This window comes from Eubalaena glacialis, chromosome 6 (assembly GCF_028564815.1).
Source record: "Eubalaena glacialis isolate mEubGla1 chromosome 6, mEubGla1.1.hap2.+ XY, whole genome shotgun sequence".
NCBI lineage: Eukaryota > Metazoa > Chordata > Mammalia > Artiodactyla > Balaenidae > Eubalaena > Eubalaena glacialis.
This window is the reverse complement of record NC_083721.1, coordinates 139,187,500-139,214,127: the sequence shown is the minus strand read 5'-3', so window position 1 is coordinate 139,214,127 and position 26,628 is coordinate 139,187,500.

Below are 26,628 nucleotides of genomic sequence, written 5' to 3'. Positions count from 1 at the left end.
GTCAACGTGAGCCCAAGCTTCGAAGTAAGGCCCTGATTATCCTTGCAAAACGAGAGGCGTGCAGCAGCTCCATGAGGCCTTCATCGTTGTTCTGCTTTAGTTTCAAGGTAGTAAGCTTTTCAACACTCCTAGGGGCCTTGCTTCAGCACCCGTTTCAGTACCAGAACACTGCGTAGAACCAGGAAGCTCTGCTCCTGCGTGTATGCTGCGTGTCAACCTAGAAATTAGAGACTGATGGCACAAGGCTAGTTTTCCCATTATGAAAGCTCCGTTGATGCGGCCCCGAAGCTACCTGAAAAGCACTGTTGTTACCGTGCTTTTACTTACAGCCGGCATGGTTCATAGAAGAAAATGAGTTTTCTCGAAAGAAACCTTGTGCTTCCAGTTCCTAGTTGGAAGCTCACCCTGCTCTGCTCTATACCAAACGTGAAAGTCAATGTGAGCACTAGCCTCGAAGTAAGGCCCTGATTATGCTGGCAAAACGGGAGGCGTGCAGCAGCTCCATGAGGCCTTCATCGCTGTTCTGCTTTAGTTTCACGGTAGTAAGCTTTCCAACATTCCTAGGGACTTTGCTTAAGCAACCGTTTCGGTACCAGAACACTGCGTAGAGACAGTAAGCTCTGGTCCTGCGTGTATGCTGCGTGTCAACCTAGAAATTGGAGACTGATGGCATAAGGCTTCTTTTCCCATTATGAAAGCTCCGTTCATGCGGCCTCGAAGCTACCTGAAAAGCATTGTTGTTGCCGGGGTTTTCCTCACTGCCGGCATGGTTCTGAGAAGAAAATGAGTTTTCTCCTAAAAACCTTGGGTTTCCAGTTCCTTGTTGGAAGCTCACCCTGCTCTGCGCTATACCTAAAGTGAAAGTCAACGTGAGCCCAAGCGTCTAAGTAAGGCCCTGATTATCCTTGCAAAACGAGAGGCGTGCAGCAGCTCCATGAGGCCTTCATCGTTGTTCTGCTTTAGTTTCAAGGTAGTAAGCTTTTCAACACTCCTAGGGGCCTTGCTTCAGCACCCGTTTCTGTACCAGAACACTGCGTAGAACCAGGAAGCTCTGCTCCTGCGTGTATGCTGCGTGTCAACCTAGAAATTAGAGACTGATGGCACAAGGCTAGTTTTCCCATTATGAAAGCTCTGTTGATGCGGCCCCGAAGCTACCTGAAAAGCACTGTTGTTACCGTGCTTTTACTTACAGCTGGCATGGTTCATAGAAGAAAATGAGTTTTCTCGAAGGAAACCTTGTGCTTCCAGTTCCTAGTTGGAAGCTCACCCTGCTCTGCTCTATACCAAACGTGAAAGTCAATGTGAGCACTAGCCTCGAAGTAAGGCCCTGATTATCCTGGCAAAACGGGAGGCGTGCAGCAGCTCCATGAGGCCTTCATCGCTGTTCTGCTTTAGTTTCACGGTAGTAAGCTTTCCAACATTCCTAGGGACTTTGCTTAAGCAACCGTTTCGGTACCAGAACACTGCGTAGAGACAGTAAGCTCTGGTCCTGCGTGTATGCTGCGTGTCAACCTAGAAATTGGAGACTGATGGCATAAGGCTTCTTTTCCCATTATGAAAGCTCCGTTCATGGGGCCTCGAAGCTACCTGAATAGCATTGTTGTTGCCGGGGTTTTCCTCACTGCCGGCATGGTTCTGAGAAGAAAATGAGTTTTCTCCTGAGAAACCTTGGGGTTCCAGTTCCTTGTTGGAAGCTCACCCTGCTCTGCGCTATACCTAAAGTGAAAGTCAACGTGAGCCCAAGCTTCGAAGTAAGGCCCTGATTATCCTTGCAAAACGAGAGGCGTGCAGCAGCTCCATGAGGCCTTCATCGTTGTTCTGCTTTAGTTTCAAGGTAGTAAGCTTTTCAGCGATACTAGGGGCCTTGCTTCAGCACCCGTTTCAGTACCAGAACACTGCGTAGAACCAGGAAGCTCTGCTCCTGCGTGTATGCTGCGTGTCAACCTAGAAATTAGAGACTGATGGCACAAGGCTAGTTTTCCCATTATGAAAGCTCCGTTGATGCGGCCCCGAAGCTACCTGAAAAGCACTGTTGTTACCGTGCTTTTACTTACAGCCGGCATGGTTCATAGAAGAAAATGAGTTTTCTCGAAAGAAACCTTGTGCTTCCAGTTCCTAGTTGGAAGCTCACCCTGCTCTGCTCTATACCAAACGTGAAAGTCAATGTGAGCACTAGCCTCGAAGTAAGGCCCGGATTATCCTTGCAAAACGGGAGGCGTGCAGCAGCTCCATGAGGCCTTCATCGCTGTTCTGCTTTAGTTTCACGGTAGTAAGCTTTTCAAGGCTCCTAGGGTCTTTGCTTAAGCAACCGTTTCGGTACCAGAACACTGCGTAGAGACAGTAAGCTCTGGTCCTGCGTGTATGCTGCGTGTCAACCTAGAAATTGGAGACTGATGGCATAAGGCTTCTTTTCCCATTATGAAAGCTCCGTTCATGCGGCCTCGAAGCTACCTGAAAAGCATTGTTGTTGCCGGGGTTTTCCTCACTGCCGGCATGGTTCTGAGAAGAAAATGAGTTTTCTCCTCAAAACCTTGGGTTTCCAGTTCCTTGTTGGAAGCTCACCCTGCTCTGCGCTATACCTAAAGTGAAAGTCAACGTGAGCCCAAGCTTCGAAGTAAGGCCCTGATTATCCTTGCAAAACGAGAGGCGTGCAGCAGCTCCATGAGGCCTTCATCGTTGTTCTGCTTTAGTTTCAAGGTAGTAAGCTTTTCAACACTCATAGGGGCCTTGCTTCAGCACCCGTTTCAGTACCAGAACACTGCGTAGAACCAGGAAGCTCTGCTCCTGCGTGTATGCTGCGTGTCAACCTAGAAATTAGAGACTGATGGCACAAGGCTAGTTTTCCCATTATGAAAGCTCCGTTGATGCGGCCCCGAAGCTACCTGAAAAGCACTGTTGTTACCGTGCTTTTACTTACAGCCGGCATGGTTCATAGAAGAAAATGAGTTTTCTCGAAAGAAACCTTGTGCTTCCAGTTCCTAGTTGGAAGCTCACCCTGCTCTGCTCTATACCAAACGTGAAAGTCAATGTGAGCACTAGCCTCGAAGTAAGGCCCTGATTATGCTGGCAAAACGGGAGGCGTGCAGCAGCTCCATGAGGCCTTCATCGCTGTTCTGCTTTAGTTTCACGGTAGTAAGCTTTCCAACATTCCTAGGGACTTTGCTTAAGCAACCGTTTCGGTACCAGAACACTGCGTAGAGACAGTAAGCTCTGGTCCTGCGTGTATGCTGCGTGTCAACCTAGAAATTGGAGACTGATGGCATAAGGCTTCTTTTCCCATTATGAAAGCTCCGTTCATGTGGCCTCGAAGCTACCTGAAAAGCATTGTTGTTGCCGGGGTTTTCCTCACTGCCGGCATGGTTCTGAGAAGAAAATGAGTTTTCTCCTCAAAACCTTGGGTTTCCAGTTCCTTGTTGGAAGCTCACCCTGCTCTGCGCTATACCTAAAGTGAAAGTCAACGTGAGCCCAAGCTTCGAAGTAAGGCCCTGATTATCCTTGCAAAACGAGAGGCGTGCAGCAGCTCCATGAGGCCTTCATCGTTGTTCTGCTTTAGTTTCAAGGTAGTAAGCTTTTCAACACTCCTAGGGGCCTTGCTTCAGCACCCGTTTCAGTACCAGAACACTGCGTAGAACCAGGAAGCTCTGCTCCTGCGTGTATGCTGCGTGTCAACCTAGAAATTAGAGACTGATGGCACAAGGCTAGTTTTCCCATTATGAAAGCTCCGTTGATGCGGCCCCGAAGCTACCTGAAAAGCACTGTTGTTACCGTGCTTTTACTTACAGCCGGCATGGTTCATAGAAGAAAATGAGTTTTCTCGAAAGAAACCTTGTGCTTCCAGTTCCTAGTTGGAAGCTCACCCTGCTCTGCTCTATACCAAACGTGAAAGTCAATGTGAGCACTAGCCTCGAAGTAAGGCCCTGATTATGCTGGCAAAACGGGAGGCGTGCAGCAGCTCCATGAGGCCTTCATCGCTGTTCTGCTTTAGTTTCACGGTAGTAAGCTTTCCAACATTCCTAGGGACTTTGCTTAAGCAACCGTTTCGGTACCAGAACACTGCGTAGAGACAGTAAGCTCTGGTCCTGCGTGTATGCTGCGTGTCAACCTAGAAATTGGAGACTGATGGCATAAGGCTTCTTTTCCCATTATGAAAGCTCCGTTCATGCGGCCTCGAAGCTACCTGAAAAGCATTGTTGTTGCCGGGGTTTTCCTCACTGCCGGCATGGTTCTGAGAAGAAAATGAGTTTTCTCCTGAGAAACCTTGGGGTTCCAGTTCCTTGTTGGAAGCTCACCCTGCTCTGCGCTATACCTAAAGTGAAAGTCAACGTGAGCCCAAGCTTCGAAGTAAGGCCCTGATTATCCTTGCAAAACGAGAGGCGTGCAGCAGCTCCATGAGGCCTTCATCGTTGTTCTGCTTTAGTTTCAAGGTAGTAAGCTTTTCAGCACTCCTAGGGGCCTTGCTTCAGCACCCGTTTCAGTACCAGAACACTGCGTAGAACCAGGAAGCTCTGCTCCTGCGTGTATGCTGCGTGTCAACCTAGAAATTAGAGACTGATGGCACAAGGCTAGTTTTCCCATTATGAAAGCTCCGTTGATGCGGCCCCGAAGCTACCTGAAAAGCACTGTTGTTACCGTGCTTTTACTTACAGCCGGCATGGTTCATAGAAGAAAATGAGTTTTCTCGAAAGAAACCTTGTGCTTCCAGTTCCTAGTTGGAAGCTCACCCTGCTCTGCTCTATACCAAACGTGAAAGTCAATGTGAGCACTAGCCTCGAAGTAAGGCCCGGATTATCCTTGCAAAACGGGAGGCGTGCAGCAGCTCCATGAGGCCTTCATCGCTGTTCTGCTTTAGTTTCACGGTAGTAAGCTTTTCAAGACTCCTAGGGTCTTTGCTTAAGCAACCGTTTCGGTACCAGAACACTGCGTAGAGACAGTAAGCTCTGGTCCTGCGTGTATGCTGCGTGTCAACCTAGAAATTGGAGACTGATGGCATAAGGTTTCTTTTCCCATTATGAAAGCTCCGTTCATGCGGCCTCGAAGCTACCTGAAAAGCATTGTTGTTGCCGGGGTTTTCCTCACTGCCGGCATGGTTCTGAGAAGAAAATGAGTTTTCTCCTAAAAACCTTGGGTTTCCAGTTCCTTGTTGGAAGCTCACCCTGCTCTGCGCTATACCTAAAGTGAAAGTCAACGTGAGCCCAAGCTTCGAAGTAAGGCCCTGATTATCCTTGCAAAACGAGAGGCGTGCAGCAGCTCCATGAGGCCTTCATCGTTGTTCTGCTTTAGTTTCAAGGTAGTAAGCTTTTCAACACTCCTAGGGGCCTTGCTTCAGCACCCGTTTCTGTACCAGAACACTGCGTAGAACCAGGAAGCTCTGCTCCTGCGTGTATGCTGCGTGTCAACCTAGAAATTAGAGACTGATGGCACAAGGCTAGTTTTCCCATTATGAAAGCTCCGTTGATGCGGCCCCGAAGCTACCTGAAAAGCACTGTTGTTACCGTGCTTTTACTTACAGCCGGCATGGTTCATAGAAGAAAATGAGTTTTCTCGAAAGAAACCTTGTGCTTCCAGTTCCTAGTTGGAAGCTCACCCTGCTCTGCTCTATAGCAAACGTGAAAGTCAATGTGAGCACTAGCCTCGAAGTAAGGCCCTGATTATGCTGGCAAAACGGGAGGCGTGCAGCAGCTCCATGAGGCCTTCATCGCTGTTCTGCTTTAGTTTCACGGTAGTAAGCTTTCCAACATTCCTAGGGACTTTGCTTAAGCAACCGTTTCGGTACCAGAACACTGCGTAGAGACAGTAAGCTCTGGTCCTGCGTGTATGCTGCGTGTCAACCTAGAAATTGGAGACTGATGGCATAAGGCTTCTTTTCCCATTATGAAAGCTCCGTTCATGCGGCCTCGAAGCTACCTGAAAAGCATTGTTGTTGCCGGGGTTTTCCTCACTGCCGGCATGGTTCTGAGAAGAAAATGAGTTTTCTCCTCAAAACCTTGGGTTTCCAGTTCCTTGTTGGAAGCTCACCCTGCTCTGCGCTATACCTAAAGTGAAAGTCAACGTGAGCCCAAGCTTCGAAGTAAGGCCCTGATTATCCTTGCAAAACGAGAGGCGTGCAGCAGCTCCATGAGGCCTTCATCGTTGTTCTGCTTTAGTTTCAAGGTAGTAAGCTTTTCAACACTCCTAGGGGCCTTGCTTCAGCACCCGTTTCAGTACCAGAACACTGCGTAGAACCAGGAAGCTCTGCTCCTGCGTGTATGCTGCGTGTCAACCTAGAAATTAGAGACTGATGGCACAAGGCTAGTTTTCCCATTATGAAAGCTCCGTTGATGCGGCCCCGAAGCTACCTGAAAAGCACTGTTGTTACCGTGCTTTTACTTACAGCCGGCATGGTTCATAGAAGAAAATGAGTTTTCTCGAAAGAAACCTTGTGCTTCCAGTTCCTAGTTGGAAGCTCACCCTGCTCTGCTCTATAGCAAACGTGAAAGTCAATGTGAGCACTAGCCTCGAAGTAAGGCCCTGATTATGCTGGCAAAACGGGAGGCGTGCAGCAGCTCCATGAGGCCTTCATCGCTGTTCTGCTTTAGTTTCACGGTAGTAAGCTTTCCAACATTCCTAGGGACTTTGCTTAAGCAACCGTTTCGGTACCAGAACACTGCGTAGAGACAGTAAGCTCTGGTCCTGCGTGTATGCTGCGTGTCAACCTAGAAATTGGAGACTGATGGCATAAGGCTTCTTTTCCCATTATGAAAGCTCCGTTCATGCGGCCTCGAAGCTACCTGAAAAGCATTGTTGTTGCCGGGGTTTTCCTCACTGCCGGCATGGTTCTGAGAAGAAAATGAGTTTTCTCCTCAAAACCTTGGGGTTCCAGTTCCTTGTTGGAAGCTCACCCTGCTCTGCGCTATACCTAAAGTGAAAGTCAACGTGAGCCCAAGCTTCGAAGTAAGGCCCTGATTATCCTTGCAAAACGAGAGGCGTGCAGCAGCTCCATGAGGCCTTCATCGTTGTTCTGCTTTAGTTTCAAGGTAGTAAGCTTTTCAACACTCCTAGGGGCCTTGCTTCAGCACCCGTTTCAGTACCAGAACACTGCGTAGAACCAGGAAGCTCTGCTCCTGCGTGTATGCTGCGTGTCAACCTAGAAATTAGAGACTGATGGCACAAGGCTAGTTTTCCCATTATGAAAGCTCCGTTGATGCGGCCCCGAAGCTACCTGAAAAGCACTGTTGTTACCGTGCTTTTACTTACAGCCGGCATGGTTCATAGAAGAAAATGAGTTTTCTCGAAAGAAACCTTGTGCTTCCAGTTCCTAGTTGGAAGCTCACCCTGCTCTGCTCTATAGCAAACGTGAAAGTCAATGTGAGCACTAGCCTCGAAGTAAGGCCCTGATTATGCTGGCAAAACGGGAGGCGTGCAGCAGCTCCATGAGGCCTTCATCGCTGTTCTGCTTTAGTTTCACGGTAGTAAGCTTTCCAAGACTCCTAGGGACTTTGCTTAAGCAACCGTTTCGGTACCAGAACACTGCGTAGAGACAGTAAGCTCTGGTCCTGCGTGTATGCTGCGTGTCAACCTAGAAATTGGAGACTGATGGCATAAGGCTTCTTTTACCAATATGAAAGCTCCGTTCATGCGGCCTCGAAGCTACCTGAAAAGCATTGTTGTTGCCGGGGTTTTCCTCACTGCCGGCATGGTTCTGAGAAGAAAATGAGTTTTCTCCTGAGAAACCTTGGGGTTCCAGTTCCTTGTTGGAAGCTCACCCTGCTCTGCGCTATACCTAAAGTGAAAGTCAACGTGAGCCCAAGCTTCAAAGTAAGGCCCTGATTATCCTTGCAAAACGAGAGGCGTGCAGCAGCTCCATGAGGCCTTCATCGTTGTTCTGCTTTAGTTTCAAGGTAGTAAGCTTTTCAGCGATCCTAGGGGCCTTGCTTCAGCACCCGTTTCAGTACCAGAACACTGCGTAGAACCAGGAAGCTCTGCTCCTGCGTGTATGCTGCGTGTCAACCTAGAAATTAGAGACTGATGGCACAAGGCTAGTTTTCCCATTATGAAAGCTCCGTTGATGCGGCCCCAAAGCTACCCGAAAAGCACTGTTGTTACCGTGCTTTTACTTACAGCCGGCATGGTTCATAGAAGAAAATGAGTTTTCTCGAAAGAAACCTTGTGCTTCCAGTTCCTAGTTGGAAGCTCACCCTGCTCTGCTCTATACCAAACGTGAAAGTCAATGTGAGCACTAGCCTCGAAGTAAGGCCCTGATTATGCTGGCAAAACGGGAGGCGTGCAGCAGCTCCATGAGGCCTTCATCGCTGTTCTGCTTTAGTTTCACGGTAGTAAGCTTTCCAAGACTCCTAGGGACTTTGCTTAAGCAACCGTTTCGGTACCAGAACACTGCGTAGAGACAGTAAGCTCTGGTCCTGCGTGTATGCTGCGTGTCAACCTAGAAATTGGAGACTGATGGCATAAGGCTTCTTTTACCAATATGAAAGCTCCGTTCATGCGGCCTCGAAGCTACCTGAAAAGCATTGTTGTTGCCGGGGTTTTCCTCACTGCCGGCATGGTTCTGAGAAGAAAATGAGTTTTCTCCTGAGAAACCTTGGGGTTCCAGTTCCTTGTTGGAAGCTCACCCTGCTCTGCGCTATACCTAAAGTGAAAGTCAACGTGAGCCCAAGCTTCAAAGTAAGGCCCTGATTATCCTTGCAAAACGAGAGGCGTGCAGCAGCTCCATGAGGCCTTCATCGTTGTTCTGCTTTAGTTTCAAGGTAGTAAGCTTTTCAGCGATCCTAGGGGCCTTGCTTCAGCACCCGTTTCAGTACCAGAACACTGCGTAGAACCAGGAAGCTCTGCTCCTGCGTGTATGCTGCGTGTCAACCTAGAAATTAGAGACTGATGGCACAAGGCTAGTTTTCCCATTATGAAAGCTCCGTTGATGCGGCCCCAAAGCTACCCGAAAAGCACTGTTGTTACCGTGCTTTTACTTACAGCCGGCATGGTTCATAGAAGAAAATGAGTTTTCTCGAAAGAAACCTTGTGCTTCCAGTTCCTAGTTGGAAGCTCACCCTGCTCTGCTCTATACCAAACGTGAAAGTCAATGTGAGCACTAGCCTCGAAGTAAGGCCCTGATTATGCTGGCAAAACGGGAGGCGTGCAGCAGCTCCATGAGGCCTTCATCGCTGTTCTGCTTTAGTTTCACGGTAGTAAGCTTTCCAACATTCCTAGGGACTTTGCTTAAGCAACCGTTTCGGTACCAGAACACTGCGTAGAGACAGTAAGCTCTGGTCCTGCGTGTATGCTGCGTGTCAACCTAGAAATTGGAGACTGATGGCATAAGGCTTCTTTTCCCATTATGAAAGCTCCGTTCATGTGGCCTCGAAGCTACCTGAAAAGCATTGTTGTTGCCGGGGTTTTCCTCACTGCCGGCATGGTTCTGAGAAGAAAATGAGTTTTCTCCTCAAAACCTTGGGTTTCCAGTTCCTTGTTGGAAGCTCACCCTGCTCTGCGCTATACCTAAAGTGAAAGTCAACGTGAGCCCAAGCTTCGAAGTAAGGCCCTGATTATCCTTGCAAAACGAGAGGCGTGCAGCAGCTCCATGAGGCCTTCATCGTTGTTCTGCTTTAGTTTCAAGGTAGTAAGCTTTTCAACACTCCTAGGGGCCTTGCTTCAGCACCCGTTTCAGTACCAGAACACTGCGTAGAACCAGGAAGCTCTGCTCCTGCGTGTATGCTGCGTGTCAACCTAGAAATTAGAGACTGATGGCACAAGGCTAGTTTTCCCATTATGAAAGCTCCGTTGATGCGGCCCCGAAGCTACCTGAAAAGCACTGTTGTTACCGTGCTTTTACTTACAGCCGGCATGGTTCATAGAAGAAAATGAGTTTTCTCGAAAGAAACCTTGTGCTTCCAGTTCCTAGTTGGAAGCTCACCCTGCTCTGCTCTATACCAAACGTGAAAGTCAATGTGAGCACTAGCCTCGAAGTAAGGCCCTGATTATGCTGGCAAAACGGGAGGCGTGCAGCAGCTCCATGAGGCCTTCATCGCTGTTCTGCTTTAGTTTCACGGTAGTAAGCTTTCCAACATTCCTAGGGACTTTGCTTAAGCAACCGTTTCGGTACCAGAACACTGCGTAGAGACAGTAAGCTCTGGTCCTGCGTGTATGCTGCGTGTCAACCTAGAAATTGGAGACTGATGGCATAAGGCTTCTTTTCCCATTATGAAAGCTCCGTTCATGCGGCCTCGAAGCTACCTGAAAAGCATTGTTGTTGCCGGGGTTTTCCTCACTGCCGGCATGGTTCTGAGAAGAAAATGAGTTTTCTCCTGAGAAACCTTGGGGTTCCAGTTCCTTGTTGGAAGCTCACCCTGCTCTGCGCTATACCTAAAGTGAAAGTCAACGTGAGCCCAAGCTTCGAAGTAAGGCCCTGATTATCCTTGCAAAACGAGAGGCGTGCAGCAGCTCCATGAGGCCTTCATCGTTGTTCTGCTTTAGTTTCAAGGTAGTAAGCTTTTCAGCACTCCTAGGGGCCTTGCTTCAGCACCCGTTTCAGTACCAGAACACTGCGTAGAACCAGGAAGCTCTGCTCCTGCGTGTATGCTGCGTGTCAACCTAGAAATTAGAGACTGATGGCACAAGGCTAGTTTTCCCATTATGAAAGCTCCGTTGATGCGGCCCCGAAGCTACCTGAAAAGCACTGTTGTTACCGTGCTTTTACTTACAGCCGGCATGGTTCATAGAAGAAAATGAGTTTTCTCGAAAGAAACCTTGTGCTTCCAGTTCCTAGTTGGAAGCTCACCCTGCTCTGCTCTATACCAAACGTGAAAGTCAATGTGAGCACTAGCCTCGAAGTAAGGCCCGGATTATCCTTGCAAAACGGGAGGCGTGCAGCAGCTCCATGAGGCCTTCATCGCTGTTCTGCTTTAGTTTCACGGTAGTAAGCTTTTCAAGACTCCTAGGGTCTTTGCTTAAGCAACCGTTTCGGTACCAGAACACTGCGTAGAGACAGTAAGCTCTGGTCCTGCGTGTATGCTGCGTGTCAACCTAGAAATTGGAGACTGATGGCATAAGGTTTCTTTTCCCATTATGAAAGCTCCGTTCATGCGGCCTCGAAGCTACCTGAAAAGCATTGTTGTTGCCGGGGTTTTCCTCACTGCCGGCATGGTTCTGAGAAGAAAATGAGTTTTCTCCTAAAAACCTTGGGTTTCCAGTTCCTTGTTGGAAGCTCACCCTGCTCTGCGCTATACCTAAAGTGAAAGTCAACGTGAGCCTAAGCTTCGAAGTAAGGCCCTGATTATCCTTGCAAAACGAGAGGCGTGCAGCAGCTCCATGAGGCCTTCATCGTTGTTCTGCTTTAGTTTCAAGGTAGTAAGCTTTTCAACACTCCTAGGGGCCTTGCTTCAGCACCCGTTTCTGTACCAGAACACTGCGTAGAACCAGGAAGCTCTGCTCCTGCGTGTATGCTGCGTGTCAACCTAGAAATTAGAGACTGATGGCACAAGGCTAGTTTTCCCATTATGAAAGCTCCGTTGATGCGGCCCCGAAGCTACCTGAAAAGCACTGTTGTTACCGTGCTTTTACTTACAGCCGGCATGGTTCATAGAAGAAAATGAGTTTTCTCGAAAGAAACCTTGTGCTTCCAGTTCCTAGTTGGAAGCTCACCCTGCTCTGCTCTATACCAAACGTGAAAGTCAATGTGAGCACTAGCCTCGAAGTAAGGCCCTGATTATGCTGGCAAAACGGGAGGCGTGCAGCAGCTCCATGAGGCCTTCATCGCTGTTCTGCTTTAGTTTCACGGTAGTAAGCTTTCCAAGACTCCTAGGGACTTTGCTTAAGCAACTGTTTCGGTACCAGAACACTGCGTAGAGACAGTAAGCTCTGGTCCTGCGTGTATGCTGCGTGTCAACCTAGAAATTGGAGACTGATGGCATAAGGCTTCTTTTCCCATTATGAAAGCTCCGTTCATGCGGCCTCGAAGCTACCTGAAAAGCATTGTTGTTGCCGGGGTTTTCCTCACTGCCGGCATGGTTCTGAGAAGAAAATGAGTTTTCTCCTCAAAACCTTGGGTTTCCAGTTCCTTGTTGGAAGCTCACCCTGCTCTGCGCTATACCTAAAGTGAAAGTCAACGTGAGCCCAAGCTTCGAAGTAAGGCCCTGATTATCCTTGCAAAACGAGAGGCGTGCAGCAGCTCCATGAGGCCTTCATCGTTGTTCTGCTTTAGTTTCAAGGTAGTAAGCTTTTCAACACTCCTAGGGGCCTTGCTTCAGCACCCGTTTCAGTACCAGAACACTGCGTAGAACCAGGAAGCTCTGCTCCTGCGTGTATGCTGCGTGTCAACCTAGAAATTAGAGACTGATGGCACAAGGCTAGTTTTCCCATTATGAAAGCTCCGTTGATGCGGCCCCGAAGCTACCTGAAAAGCACTGTTGTTACCGTGCTTTTACTTACAGCCGGCATGGTTCATAGAAGAAAATGAGTTTTCTCGAAAGAAACCTTGTGCTTCCAGTTCCTAGTTGGAAGCTCACCCTGCTCTGCTCTATACCAAACGTGAAAGTCAATGTGAGCACTAGCCTCGAAGTAAGGCCCTGATTATGCTGGCAAAACGGGAGGCGTGCAGCAGCTCCATGAGGCCTTCATCGCTGTTCTGCTTTAGTTTCACGGTAGTAAGCTTTCCAACATTCCTAGGGACTTTGCTTAAGCAACCGTTTCGGTACCAGAACACTGCGTAGAGACAGTAAGCTCTGGTCCTGCGTGTATGCTGCGTGTCAACCTAGAAATTGGAGACTGATGGCATAAGGCTTCTTTTCCCATTATGAAAGCTCCGTTCATGCGGCCTCGAAGCTACCTGAAAAGCATTGTTGTTGCCGGGGTTTTCCTCACTGCCGGCATGGTTCTGAGAAGAAAATGAGTTTTCTCCTGAGAAACCTTGGGGTTCCAGTTCCTTGTTGGAAGCTCACCCTGCTCTGCGCTATACCTAAAGTGAAAGTCAACGTGAGCCCAAGCTTCGAAGTAAGGCCCTGATTATCCTTGCAAAACGAGAGGCGTGCAGCAGCTCCATGAGGCCTTCATCGTTGTTCTGCTTTAGTTTCAAGGTAGTAAGCTTTTCAACACTCCTAGGGGCCTTGCTTCAGCACCCGTTTCAGTACCAGAACACTGCGTAGAACCAGGAAGCTCTGCTCCTGCGTGTATGCTGCGTGTCAACCTAGAAATTAGAGACTGATGGCACAAGGCTAGTTTTCCCATTATGAAAGCTCCGTTGATGCGGCCCCGAAGCTACCTGAAAAGCACTGTTGTTACCGTGCTTTTACTTACAGCCGGCATGGTTCATAGAAGAAAATGAGTTTTCTCGAAAGAAACCTTGTGCTTCCAGTTCCTAGTTGGAAGCTCACCCTGCTCTGCTCTATAGCAAACGTGAAAGTCAATGTGAGCACTAGCCTCGAAGTAAGGCCCTGATTATGCTGGCAAAACGGGAGGCGTGCAGCAGCTCCATGAGGCCTTCATCGCTGTTCTGCTTTAGTTTCACGGTAGTAAGCTTTCCAAGACTCCTAGGGACTTTGCTTAAGCAACCGTTTCGGTACCAGAACACTGCGTAGAGACAGTAAGCTCTGGTCCTGCGTGTATGCTGCGTGTCAACCTAGAAATTGGAGACTGATGGCATAAGGCTTCTTTTACCAATATGAAAGCTCCGTTCATGCGGCCTCGAAGCTACCTGAAAAGCATTGTTGTTGCCGGGGTTTTCCTCACTGCCGGCATGGTTCTGAGAAGAAAATGAGTTTTCTCCTGAGAAACCTTGGGGTTCCAGTTCCTTGTTGGAAGCTCACCCTGCTCTGCGCTATACCTAAAGTGAAAGTCAACGTGAGCCCAAGCTTCAAAGTAAGGCCCTGATTATCCTTGCAAAACGAGAGGCGTGCAGCAGCTCCATGAGGCCTTCATCGTTGTTCTGCTTTAGTTTCAAGGTAGTAAGCTTTTCAACACTCCTAGGGGCCTTGCTTCAGCACCCGTTTCTGTACCAGAACACTGCGTAGAACCAGGAAGCTCTGCTCCTGCGTGTATGCTGCGTGTCAACCTAGAAATTAGAGACTGATGGCACAAGGCTAGTTTTCCCATTATGAAAGCTCCGTTGATGCGGCCCCGAAGCTACCTGAAAAGCACTGTTGTTACCGTGCTTTTACTTACAGCCGGCATGGTTCATAGAAGAAAATGAGTTTTCTCGAAAGAAACCTTGTGCTTCCAGTTCCTAGTTGGAAGCTCACCCTGCTCTGCTCTATACCAAACGTGAAAGTCAATGTGAGCACTAGCCTCGAAGTAAGGCCCTGATTATGCTGGCAAAACGGGAGGCGTGCAGCAGCTCCATGAGGCCTTCATCGCTGTTCTGCTTTAGTTTCACGGTAGTAAGCTTTCCAAGACTCCTAGGGACTTTGCTTAAGCAACTGTTTCGGTACCAGAACACTGCGTAGAGACAGTAAGCTCTGGTCCTGCGTGTATGCTGCGTGTCAACCTAGAAATTGGAGACTGATGGCATAAGGCTTCTTTTCCCATTATGAAAGCTCCGTTCATGCGGCCTCGAAGCTACCTGAAAAGCATTGTTGTTGCCGGGGTTTTCCTCACTGCCGGCATGGTTCTGAGAAGAAAATGAGTTTTCTCCTCAAAACCTTGGGTTTCCAGTTCCTTGTTGGAAGCTCACCCTGCTCTGCGCTATACCTAAAGTGAAAGTCAACGTGAGCCCAAGCTTCGAAGTAAGGCCCTGATTATCCTTGCAAAACGAGAGGCGTGCAGCAGCTCCATGAGGCCTTCATCGTTGTTCTGCTTTAGTTTCAAGGTAGTAAGCTTTTCAACACTCATAGGGGCCTTGCTTCAGCACCCGTTTCAGTACCAGAACACTGCGTAGAACCAGGAAGCTCTGCTCCTGCGTGTATGCTGCGTGTCAACCTAGAAATTAGAGACTGATGGCACAAGGCTAGTTTTCCCATTATGAAAGCTCCGTTGATGCGGCCCCGAAGCTACCTGAAAAGCACTGTTGTTACCGTGCTTTTACTTACAGCCGGCATGGTTCATAGAAGAAAATGAGTTTTCTCGAAAGAAACCTTGTGCTTCCAGTTCCTAGTTGGAAGCTCACCCTGCTCTGCTCTATACCAAACGTGAAAGTCAATGTGAGCACTAGCCTCGAAGTAAGGCCCTGATTATGCTGGCAAAACGGGAGGCGTGCAGCAGCTCCATGAGGCCTTCATCGCTGTTCTGCTTTAGTTTCACGGTAGTAAGCTTTCCAACATTCCTAGGGACTTTGCTTAAGCAACCGTTTCGGTACCAGAACACTGCGTAGAGACAGTAAGCTCTGGTCCTGCGTGTATGCTGCGTGTCAACCTAGAAATTGGAGACTGATGGCATAAGGCTTGTTTTCCCATTATGAAAGCTCCGTTCATGTGGCCTCGAAGCTACCTGAAAAGCATTGTTGTTGCCGGGGTTTTCCTCACTGCCGGCATGGTTCTGAGAAGAAAATGAGTTTTCTCCTCAAAACCTTGGGTTTCCAGTTCCTTGTTGGAAGCTCACCCTGCTCTGCGCTATACCTAAAGTGAAAGTCAACGTGAGCCCAAGCTTCGAAGTAAGGCCCTGATTATCCTTGCAAAACGAGAGGCGTGCAGCAGCTCCATGAGGCCTTCATCGTTGTTCTGCTTTAGTTTCAAGGTAGTAAGCTTTTCAACACTCCTAGGGGCCTTGCTTCAGCACCCGTTTCAGTACCAGAACACTGCGTAGAACCAGGAAGCTCTGCTCCTGCGTGTATGCTGCGTGTCAACCTAGAAATTAGAGACTGATGGCACAAGGCTAGTTTTCCCATTATGAAAGCTCCGTTGATGCGGCCCCGAAGCTACCTGAAAAGCACTGTTGTTACCGTGCTTTTACTTACAGCCGGCATGGTTCATAGAAGAAAATGAGTTTTCTCGAAAGAAACCTTGTGCTTCCAGTTCCTAGTTGGAAGCTCACCCTGCTCTGCTCTATACCAAACGTGAAAGTCAATGTGAGCACTAGCCTCGAAGTAAGGCCCTGATTATGCTGGCAAAACGGGAGGCGTGCAGCAGCTCCATGAGGCCTTCATCGCTGTTCTGCTTTAGTTTCACGGTAGTAAGCTTTCCAACATTCCTAGGGACTTTGCTTAAGCAACCGTTTCGGTACCAGAACACTGCGTAGAGACAGTAAGCTCTGGTCCTGCGTGTATGCTGCGTGTCAACCTAGAAATTGGAGACTGATGGCATAAGGCTTCTTTTCCCATTATGAAAGCTCCGTTCATGCGGCCTCGAAGCTACCTGAAAAGCATTGTTGTTGCCGGGGTTTTCCTCACTGCCGGCATGGTTCTGAGAAGAAAATGAGTTTTCTCCTGAGAAACCTTGGGGTTCCAGTTCCTTGTTGGAAGCTCACCCTGCTCTGCGCTATACCTAAAGTGAAAGTCAACGTGAGCCCAAGCTTCGAAGTAAGGCCCTGATTATCCTTGCAAAACGAGAGGCGTGCAGCAGCTCCATGAGGCCTTCATCGTTGTTCTGCTTTAGTTTCAAGGTAGTAAGCTTTTCAACACTCCTAGGGGCCTTGCTTCAGCACCCGTTTCTGTACCAGAACACTGCGTAGAACCAGGAAGCTCTGCTCCTGCGTGTATGCTGCGTGTCAACCTAGAAATTAGAGACTGATGGCACAAGGCTAGTTTTCCCATTATGAAAGCTCCGTTGATGCGGCCCCGAAGCTACCTGAAAAGCACTGTTGTTACCGTGCTTTTACTTACAGCCGGCATGGTTCATAGAAGAAAATGAGTTTTCTCGAAAGAAACCTTGTGCTTCCAGTTCCTAGTTGGAAGCTCACCCTGCTCTGCTCTATAGCAAACGTGAAAGTCAATGTGAGCACTAGCCTCGAAGTAAGGCCCTGATTATGCTGGCAAAACGGGAGGCGTGCAGCAGCTCCATGAGGCCTTCATCGCTGTTCTGCTTTAGTTTCACGGTAGTAAGCTTTCCAAGACTCCTAGGGACTTTGCTTAAGCAACCGTTTCGGTACCAGAACACTGCGTAGAGACAGTAAGCTCTGGTCCTGCGTGTATGCTGCGTGTCAACCTAGAAATTGGAGACTGATGGCATAAGGCTTCTTTTCCCAATATGAAAGCTCCGTTCATGCGGCCTCGAAGCTACCTGAAAAGCATTGTTGTTGCCGGGGTTTTCCTCACTGCCGGCATGGTTCTGAGAAGAAAATGAGTTTTCTCCTGAGAAACCTTGGGGTTCCAGTTCCTTGTTGGAAGCTCACCCTGCTCTGCGCTATACCTAAAGTGAAAGTCAACGTGAGCCCAAGCTTCAAAGTAAGGCCCTGATTATCCTTGCAAAACGAGAGGCGTGCAGCAGCTCCATGAGGCCTTCATCGTTGTTCTGCTTTAGTTTCAAGGTAGTAAGCTTTTCAGCGATCCTAGGGGCCTTGCTTCAGCACCTGTTTCAGTACCAGAACACTGCGTAGAACCAGGAAGCTCTGCTCCTGCGTGTATGCTGCGTGTCAACCTAGAAATTAGAGACTGATGGCACAAGGCTAGTTTTCCCATTATGAAAGCTCCGTTGATGCGGCCCCGAAGCTACCCGAAAAGCACTGTTGTTACCGTGCTTTTACTTACAGCCGGCATGGTTCATAGAAGAAAATGAGTTTTCTCGAAAGAAACCTTGTGCTTCCAGTTCCTAGTTGGAAGCTCACCCTGCTCTGCTCTATACCAAACGTGAAAGTCAATGTGAGCACTAGCCTCGAAGTAAGGCCCGGATTATTCTTGCAAAACGGGAGGCGTGCAGCAGCTCCATGAGGCCTTCATCGCTGTTCTGCTTTAGTTTCACGGTAGTAAGCTTTCCAAGACTCCTAGGGTCTTTGCTTAAGCAACCGTTTCGGTACCAGAACACTGCGTAGAGACAGTAAGCTCTGGTCCTGCGTGTATGCTGCGTGTCAAACTAGAAATTGGAGACTGATGGCATAAGGTTTCTTTTCCCATTATGAAAGCTCCGTTCATGCGACCTCGAAGCTACCTGAAAAGCATTGTTGTTGCCGGGGTTTTCCTCACTGCCGGCATGGTTCTGAGAAGAAAATGAGTTTTCTCCTAAAAACCTTGGGTTTCCAGTTCCTTGTTGGAAGCTCACCCTGCTCTGCGCTATACCTAAAGTGAAAGTCAACGTGAGCCCAAGCTTCGAAGTAAGGCCCTGATTATCCTTGCAAAACGAGAGGCGTGCAGCAGCTCCATGAGGCCTTCATCGTTGTTCTGCTTTAGTTTCAAGGTAGTAAGCTTTTCAACACTCCTAGGGGCCTTGCTTCAGCACCCGTTTCTGTACTAGAACACTGCGTAGAACCAGGAAGCTCTGCTCCTGCGTGTATGCTGCGTGTCAACCTAGAAATTAGAGACTGATGGCACAAGGCTAGTTTTCCCATTATGAAAGCTCCGTTGATGCGGCCCCGAAGCTACCTGAAAAGCACTGTTGTTACCGTGCTTTTACTTACAGCCGGCATGGTTCATAGAAGAAAATGAGTTTTCTCGAAAGAAACCTTGTGCTTCCAGTTCCTAGTTGGAAGCTCACCCTGCTCTGCTCTATACCAAACGTGAAAGTCAATGTGAGCACTAGCCTCGAAGTAAGGCCCTGATTATCCTTGCAAAACGGGAGGCGTGCAGCAGCGCCATGAGGCCTTCATCGCTGTTCTGCTTTAGTTTCACGGTAGTAAGCTTTCCAAGACTCCTAGGGTCTTTGCTTAAGCAACCGTTTCGGTACCAGAACACTGCGTAGAGACAGTAAGCTCTGGTCCTGCGTGTATGCTGCGTGTCAACCTAGAAATTGGAGACTGATGGCATAAGGTTTCTTTTCCCATTATGAAAGCTCCGTTCATGCGGCCTCGAAGCTACCTGAAAAGCATTGTTGTTGCCGGGGTTTTCCTCACTGCCGGCATGGTTCTGAGAAGAAAATGAGTTTTCTCCTAAAAACCTTGGGGTTCCAGTTCCTTGTTGGAAGCTCACCCTGCTCTGCGCTATACCTAAAGTGAAAGTCAACGTGAGCCTAAGCTTCGAAGTAAGGCCCTGATTATCCTTGCAAAACGAGAGGCGTGCAGCAGCTCCATGAGGCCTTCATCGTTGTTCTGCTTTAGTTTCAAGGTAGTAAGCTTTTCAACACTCCTAGGGGCCTTGCTTCAGCACCCGTTTCTGTACCAGAACACTGCGTAGAACCAGGAAGCTCTGCTCCTGCGTGTATGCTGCGTGTCAACCTAGAAATTAGAGACTGATGGCACAAGGCTAGTTTTCCCATTATGAAAGCTCCGTTGATGCGGCCCCGAAGCTACCTGAAAAGCACTGTTGTTACCATGCTTTTACTTACAGCCGGCATGGTTCATAGAAGAAAATGAGTTTTCTCGAAAGAAACCTTGTGCTTCCAGTTCCTAGTTGGAAGCTCACCCTGCTCTGCTCTATACCAAACGTGAAAGTCAATGTGAGCACTAGCCTCGAAGTAAGGCCCTGATTATCCTTGCAAAACGGGAGGCGTGCAGCAGCTCCATGAGGCCTTCATCGCTGTTCTGCTTTAGTTTCACGGTAGTAAGCTTTCCAAGACTCCTAGGGTCTTTGCTTAAGCAACCGTTTCGGTACCAGAACACTGCGTAGAGACAGTAAGCTCTGGTCCTGCGTGTATGCTGCGTGTCAACCTAGAAATTGGAGACTGATGGCATAAGGTTTCTTTTCCCATTATGAAAGCTCCGTTCATGCGGCCTCGAAGCTACCTGAAAAGCATTGTTGTTGCCGGGGTTTTCCTCACTGCCGGCATGGTTCTGAGAAGAAAATGAGTTTTCTCCTAAAAACCTTGGGTTTCCAGTTCCTTGTTGGAAGCTCACCCTGCTCTGCGCTATACCTAAAGTGAAAGTCAACGTGAGCCTAAGCTTCGAAGTAAGGCCCTGATTATCCTTGCAAAACGAGAGGCGTGCAGCAGCTCCATGAGGCCTTCATCGTTGTTCTGCTTTAGTTTCAAGGTAGTAAGCTTTTCAACACTCCTAGGGGCCTTGCTTCAGCACCCGTTTCTGTACCAGAACACTGCGTAGAACCAGGAAGCTCTGCTCCTGCGTGTATGCTGCGTGTCAACCTAGAAATTAGAGACTGATGGCACAAGGCTAGTTTTCCCATTATGAAAGCTCCGTTGATGCGGCCCCGAAGCTACCTGAAAAGCACTGTTGTTACCGTGCTTTTACTTACAGCCGGCATGGTTCATAGAAGAAAATGAGTTTTCTCGAAAGAAACCTTGTGCTTCCAGTTCCTAGTTGGAAGCTCACCCTGCTCTGCTCTATAGCAAACGTGAAAGTCAATGTGAGCACTAGCCTCGAAGTAAGGCCCTGATTATGCTGGCAAAACGGGAGGCGTGCAGCAGCTCCATGAGGCCTTCATCGCTGTTCTGCTTTAGTTTCACGGTAGTAAGCTTTCCAAGACTCCTAGGGACTTTGCTTAAGCAACCGTTTCGGTACCAGAACACTGCGTAGAGACAGTAAGCTCTGGTCCTGCGTGTATGCTGCGTGTCAACCTAGAAATTGGAGACTGATGGCATAAGGCTTCTTTTCCCATTATGAAAGCTCCGTTCATGCGGCCTCGAAGCTACCTGAAAAGCATTGTTGTTGCCGGGGTTTTCCTCACTGCCGGCATGGTTCTGAGAAGAAAATGAGTTTTCTCCTCAAATCCTTGGGTTTCCAGTTCCTTGTTGGAAGCTCACCCTGCTCTGCGCTATACCTAAAGTGAAAGTCAACGTGAGCCCAAGCTTCGAAGTAAGGCCCTGATTATCCTTGCAAAACGAGAGGCGTGCAGCAGCTCCATGAGGCCTTCATCGTTGTTCTGCTTTAGTTTCAAGGTAGTAAGCTTTTCAACACTCCTAGGGGCCTTGCTTCAGCACCCGTTTCAGTACCAGAACACTGCGTAGAACCAGGAAGCTCTGCTCCTGCGTGTATGCTGCGTGTCAACCTAGAAATTAGAGACTGATGGCACAAGGCTAGTTTTCCCATTATGAAAGCTCCGTTGATGCGGCCCCGAAGCTACCTGAAAAGCACTGTTGTTACCGTGCTTTTACTTACAGCCGGCATGGTTCATAGAAGAAAATGAGTTTTCTCGAAAGAAACCTTGTGCTTCCAGTTCCTAGTTGGAAGCTCACCCTGCTCTGCTCTATACCAAACGTGAAAGTCAATGTGAGCACTAGCCTCGAAGTAAGGCCCTGATTATGCTGGCAAAACGGGAGGCGTGCAGCAGCTCCATGAGGCCTTCATCGCTGTTCTGCTTTAGTTTCACGGTAGTAAGCTTTCCAACATTCCTAGGGACTTTGCTTAAGCAACCGTTTCGGTACCAGAACACTGCGTAGAGACAGTAAGCTCTGGTCCTGCGTGTATGCTGCGTGTCAAACTAGAAATTGGAGACTGATGGCATAAGGTTTCTTTTCCCATTATGAAAGCTCCGTTCATGCGGCCTCGAAGCTACCTGAAAAGCATTGTTGTTGCCGGGGTTTTCCTCACTGCCGGCATGGTTCTGAGAAGAAAATGAGTTTTCTCCTAAAAACCTTGGGTTTCCAGTTCCTTGTTGGAAGCTCACCCTGCTCTGCGCTATACCTAAAGTGAAAGTCAACGTGAGCCTAAGCTTCGAAGTAAGGCCCTGATTATCCTTGCAAAACGAGAGGCGTGCAGCAGCTCCATGAGGCCTTCATCGTTGTTCTGCTTTAGTTTCAAGGTAGTAAGCTTTTCAACACTCCTAGGGGCCTTGCTTCAGCACCCGTTTCTGTACCAGAACACTGCGTAGAACCAGGAAGCTCTGCTCCTGCGTGTATGCTGCGTGTCAACCTAGAAATTAGAGACTGATGGCACAAGGCTAGTTTTCCCATTATGAAAGCTCCGTTGATGCGGCCCCGAAGCTACCTGAAAAGCACTGTTGTTACCGTGCTTTTACTTACAGCCGGCATGGTTCATAGAAGAAAATGAGTTTTCTCGAAAGAAACCTTGTGCTTCCAGTTCCTAGTTGGAAGCTCACCCTGCTCTGCTCTATACCAAACGTGAAAGTCAATGTGAGCACTAGCCTCGAAGTAAGGCCCTGATTATGCTGGCAAAACGGGAGGCGTGCAGCAGCTCCATGAGGCCTTCATCGCTGTTCTGCTTTAGTTTCACGGTAGTAAGCTTTCCAAGACTCCTAGGGACTTTGCTTAAGCAACTGTTTCGGTACCAGAACACTGCGTAGAGACAGTAAGCTCTGGTCCTGCGTGTATGCTGCGTGTCAACCTAGAAATTGGAGACTGATGGCATAAGGCTTCTTTTCCCATTATGAAAGCTCCGTTCATGCGGCCTCGAAGCTACCTGAAAAGCATTGTTGTTGCCGGGGTTTTCCTCACTGCCGGCATGGTTCTGAGAAGAAAATGAGTTTTCTCCTCAAAACCTTGGGTTTCCAGTTCCTTGTTGGAAGCTCACCCTGCTCTGCGCTATACCTAAAGTGAAAGTCAACGTGAGCCCAAGCTTCGAAGTAAGGCCCTGATTATCCTTGCAAAACGAGAGGCGTGCAGCAGCTCCATGAGGCCTTCATCGTTGTTCTGCTTTAGTTTCAAGGTAGTAAGCTTTTCAACACTCATAGGGGCCTTGCTTCAGCACCCGTTTCAGTACCAGAACACTGCGTAGAACCAGGAAGCTCTGCTCCTGCGTGTATGCTGCGTGTCAACCTAGAAATTAGAGACTGATGGCACAAGGCTAGTTTTCCCATTATGAAAGCTCCGTTGATGCGGCCCCGAAGCTACCTGAAAAGCACTGTTGTTACCGTGCTTTTACTTACAGCCGGCATGGTTCATAGAAGAAAATGAGTTTTCTCGAAAGAAACCTTGTGCTTCCAGTTCCTAGTTGGAAGCTCACCCTGCTCTGCTCTATACCAAACGTGAAAGTCAATGTGAGCACTAGCCTCGAAGTAAGGCCCTGATTATGCTGGCAAAACGGGAGGCGTGCAGCAGCTCCATGAGGCCTTCATCGCTGTTCTGCTTTAGTTTCACGGTAGTAAGCTTTCCAACATTCCTAGGGACTTTGCTTAAGCAACCGTTTCGGTACCAGAACACTGCGTAGAGACAGTAAGCTCTGGTCCTGCGTGTATGCTGCGTGTCAACCTAGAAATTGGAGACTGATGGCATAAGGCTTCTTTTCCCATTATGAAAGCTCCGTTCATGTGGCCTCGAAGCTACCTGAAAAGCATTGTTGTTGCCGGGGTTTTCCTCACTGCCGGCATGGTTCTGAGAAGAAAATGAGTTTTCTCCTCAAAACCTTGGGTTTCCAGTTCCTTGTTGGAAGCTCACCCTGCTCTGCGCTATACCTAAAGTGAAAGTCAACGTGAGCCCAAGCTTCGAAGTAAGGCCCTGATTATCCTTGCAAAACGAGAGGCGTGCAGCAGCTCCATGAGGCCTTCATCGTTGTTCTGCTTTAGTTTCAAGGTAGTAAGCTTTTCAACACTCCTAGGGGCCTTGCTTCAGCACCCGTTTCAGTACCAGAACACTGCGTAGAACCAGGAAGCTCTGCTCCTGCGTGTATGCTGCGTGTCAACCTAGAAATTAGAGACTGATGGCACAAGGCTAGTTTTCCCATTATGAAAGCTCCGTTGATGCGGCCCCGAAGCTACCTGAAAAGCACTGTTGTTACCGTGCTTTTACTTACAGCCGGCATGGTTCATAGAAGAAAATGAGTTTTCTCGAAAGAAACCTTGTGCTTCCAGTTCCTAGTTGGAAGCTCACCCTGCTCTGCTCTATACCAAACGTGAAAGTCAATGTGAGCACTAGCCTCGAAGTAAGGCCCTGATTATGCTGGCAAAACGGGAGGCGTGCAGCAGCTCCATGAGGCCTTCATCGCTGTTCTGCTTTAGTTTCACGGTAGTAAGCTTTCCAACATTCCTAGGGACTTTGCTTAAGCAACCGTTTCGGTACCAGAACACTGCGTAGAGACAGTAAGCTCTGGTCCTGCGTGTATGCTGCGTGTCAACCTAGAAATTGGAGACTGATGGCATAAGGCTTCTTTTCCCATTATGAAAGCTCCGTTCATGCGGCCTCGAAGCTACCTGAAAAGCATTGTTGTTGCCGGGGTTTTCCTCACTGCCGGCATGGTTCTGAGAAGAAAATGAGTTTTCTCCTGAGAAACCTTGGGGTTCCAGTTCCTTGTTGGAAGCTCACCCTGCTCTGCGCTATACCTAAAGTGAAAGTCAACGTGAGCCCAAGCTTCGAAGTAAGGCCCTGATTATCCTTGCAAAACGAGAGGCGTGCAGCAGCTCCATGAGGCCTTCATCGTTGTTCTGCTTTAGTTTCAAGGTAGTAAGCTTTTCAGCACTCCTAGGGGCCTTGCTTCAGCACCCGTTTCAGTACCAGAACACTGCGTAGAACCAGGAAGCTCTGCTCCTGCGTGTATGCTGCGTGTCAACCTAGAAATTAGAGACTGATGGCACAAGGCTAGTTTTCCCATTATGAAAGCTCCGTTGATGCGGCCCCGAAGCTACCTGAAAAGCACTGTTGTTACCGTGCTTTTACTTACAGCCGGCATGGTTCATAGAAGAAAATGAGTTTTCTCGAAAGAAACCTTGTGCTTCCAGTTCCTAGTTGGAAGCTCACCCTGCTCTGCTCTATAGCAAACGTGAAAGTCAATGTGAGCACTAGCCTCGAAGTAAGGCCCTGATTATGCTGGCAAAACGGGAGGCGTGCAGCAGCTCCATGAGGCCTTCATCGCTGTTCTGCTTTAGTTTCACGGTAGTAAGCTTTCCAAGACTCCTAGGGACTTTGCTTAAGCAACCGTTTCGGTACCAGAACACTGCGTAGAGACAGTAAGCTCTGGTCCTGCGTGTATGCTGCGTGTCAACCTAGAAATTGGAGACTGATGGCATAAGGCTTCTTTTCCCAATATGAAAGCTCCGTTCATGCGGCCTCGAAGCTACCTGAAAAGCATTGTTGTTGCCGGGGTTTTCCTCACTGCCGGCATGGTTCTGAGAAGAAAATGAGTTTTCTCCTGAGAAACCTTGGGGTTCCAGTTCCTTGTTGGAAGCTCACCCTGCTCTGCGCTATACCTAAAGTGAAAGTCAACGTGAGCCCAAGCTTCAAAGTAAGGCCCTGATTATCCTTGCAAAACGAGAGGCGTGCAGCAGCTCCATGAGGCCTTCATCGTTGTTCTGCTTTAGTTTCAAGGTAGTAAGCTTTTCAGCGATCCTAGGGGCCTTGCTTCAGCACCTGTTTCAGTACCAGAACACTGCGTAGAACCAGGAAGCTCTGCTCCTGCGTGTATGCTGCGTGTCAACCTAGAAATTAGAGACTGATGGCACAAGGCTAGTTTTCCCATTATGAAAGCTCCGTTGATGCGGCCCCGAAGCTACCCGAAAAGCACTGTTGTTACCGTGCTTTTACTTACAGCCGGCATGGTTCATAGAAGAAAATGAGTTTTCTCGAAAGAAACCTTGTGCTTCCAGTTCCTAGTTGGAAGCTCACCCTGCTCTGCTCTATACCAAACGTGAAAGTCAATGTGAGCACTAGCCTCGAAGTAAGGCCCGGATTATTCTTGCAAAACGGGAGGCGTGCAGCAGCTCCATGAGGCCTTCATCGCTGTTCTGCTTTAGTTTCACGGTAGTAAGCTTTCCAAGACTCCTAGGGTCTTTGCTTAAGCAACCGTTTCGGTACCAGAACACTGCGTAGAGACAGTAAGCTCTGGTCCTGCGTGTATGCTGCGTGTCAAACTAGAAATTGGAGACTGATGGCATAAGGTTTCTTTTCCCATTATGAAAGCTCCGTTCATGCGACCTCGAAGCTACCTGAAAAGCATTGTTGTTGCCGGGGTTTTCCTCACTGCCGGCATGGTTCTGAGAAGAAAATGAGTTTTCTCCTAAAAACCTTGGGTTTCCAGTTCCTTGTTGGAAGCTCACCCTGCTCTGCGCTATACCTAAAGTGAAAGTCAACGTGAGCCCAAGCTTCGAAGTAAGGCCCTGATTATCCTTGCAAAACGAGAGGCGTGCAGCAGCTCCATGAGGCCTTCATCGTTGTTCTGCTTTAGTTTCAAGGTAGTAAGCTTTTCAACACTCCTAGGGGCCTTGCTTCAGCACCCGTTTCTGTACTAGAACACTGCGTAGAACCAGGAAGCTCTGCTCCTGCGTGTATGCTGCGTGTCAACCTAGAAATTAGAGACTGATGGCACAAGGCTAGTTTTCCCATTATGAAAGCTCCGTTGATGCGGCCCCGAAGCTACCTGAAAAGCACTGTTGTTACCGTGCTTTTACTTACAGCCGGCATGGTTCATAGAAGAAAATGAGTTTTCTCGAAAGAAACCTTGTGCTTCCAGTTCCTAGTTGGAAGCTCACCCTGCTCTGCTCTATACCAAACGTGAAAGTCAATGTGAGCACTAGCCTCGAAGTAAGGCCCTGATTATCCTTGCAAAACGGGAGGCGTGCAGCAGCTCCATGAGGCCTTCATCGCTGTTCTGCTTTAGTTTCACGGTAGTAAGCTTTCCAAGACTCCTAGGGTCTTTGCTTAAGCAACCGTTTCGGTACCAGAACACTGCGTAGAGACAGTAAGCTCTGGTCCTGCGTGTATGCTGCGTGTCAACCTAGAAATTGGAGACTGATGGCATAAGGTTTCTTTTCCCATTATGAAAGCTCCGTTCATGCGGCCTCGAAGCTACCTG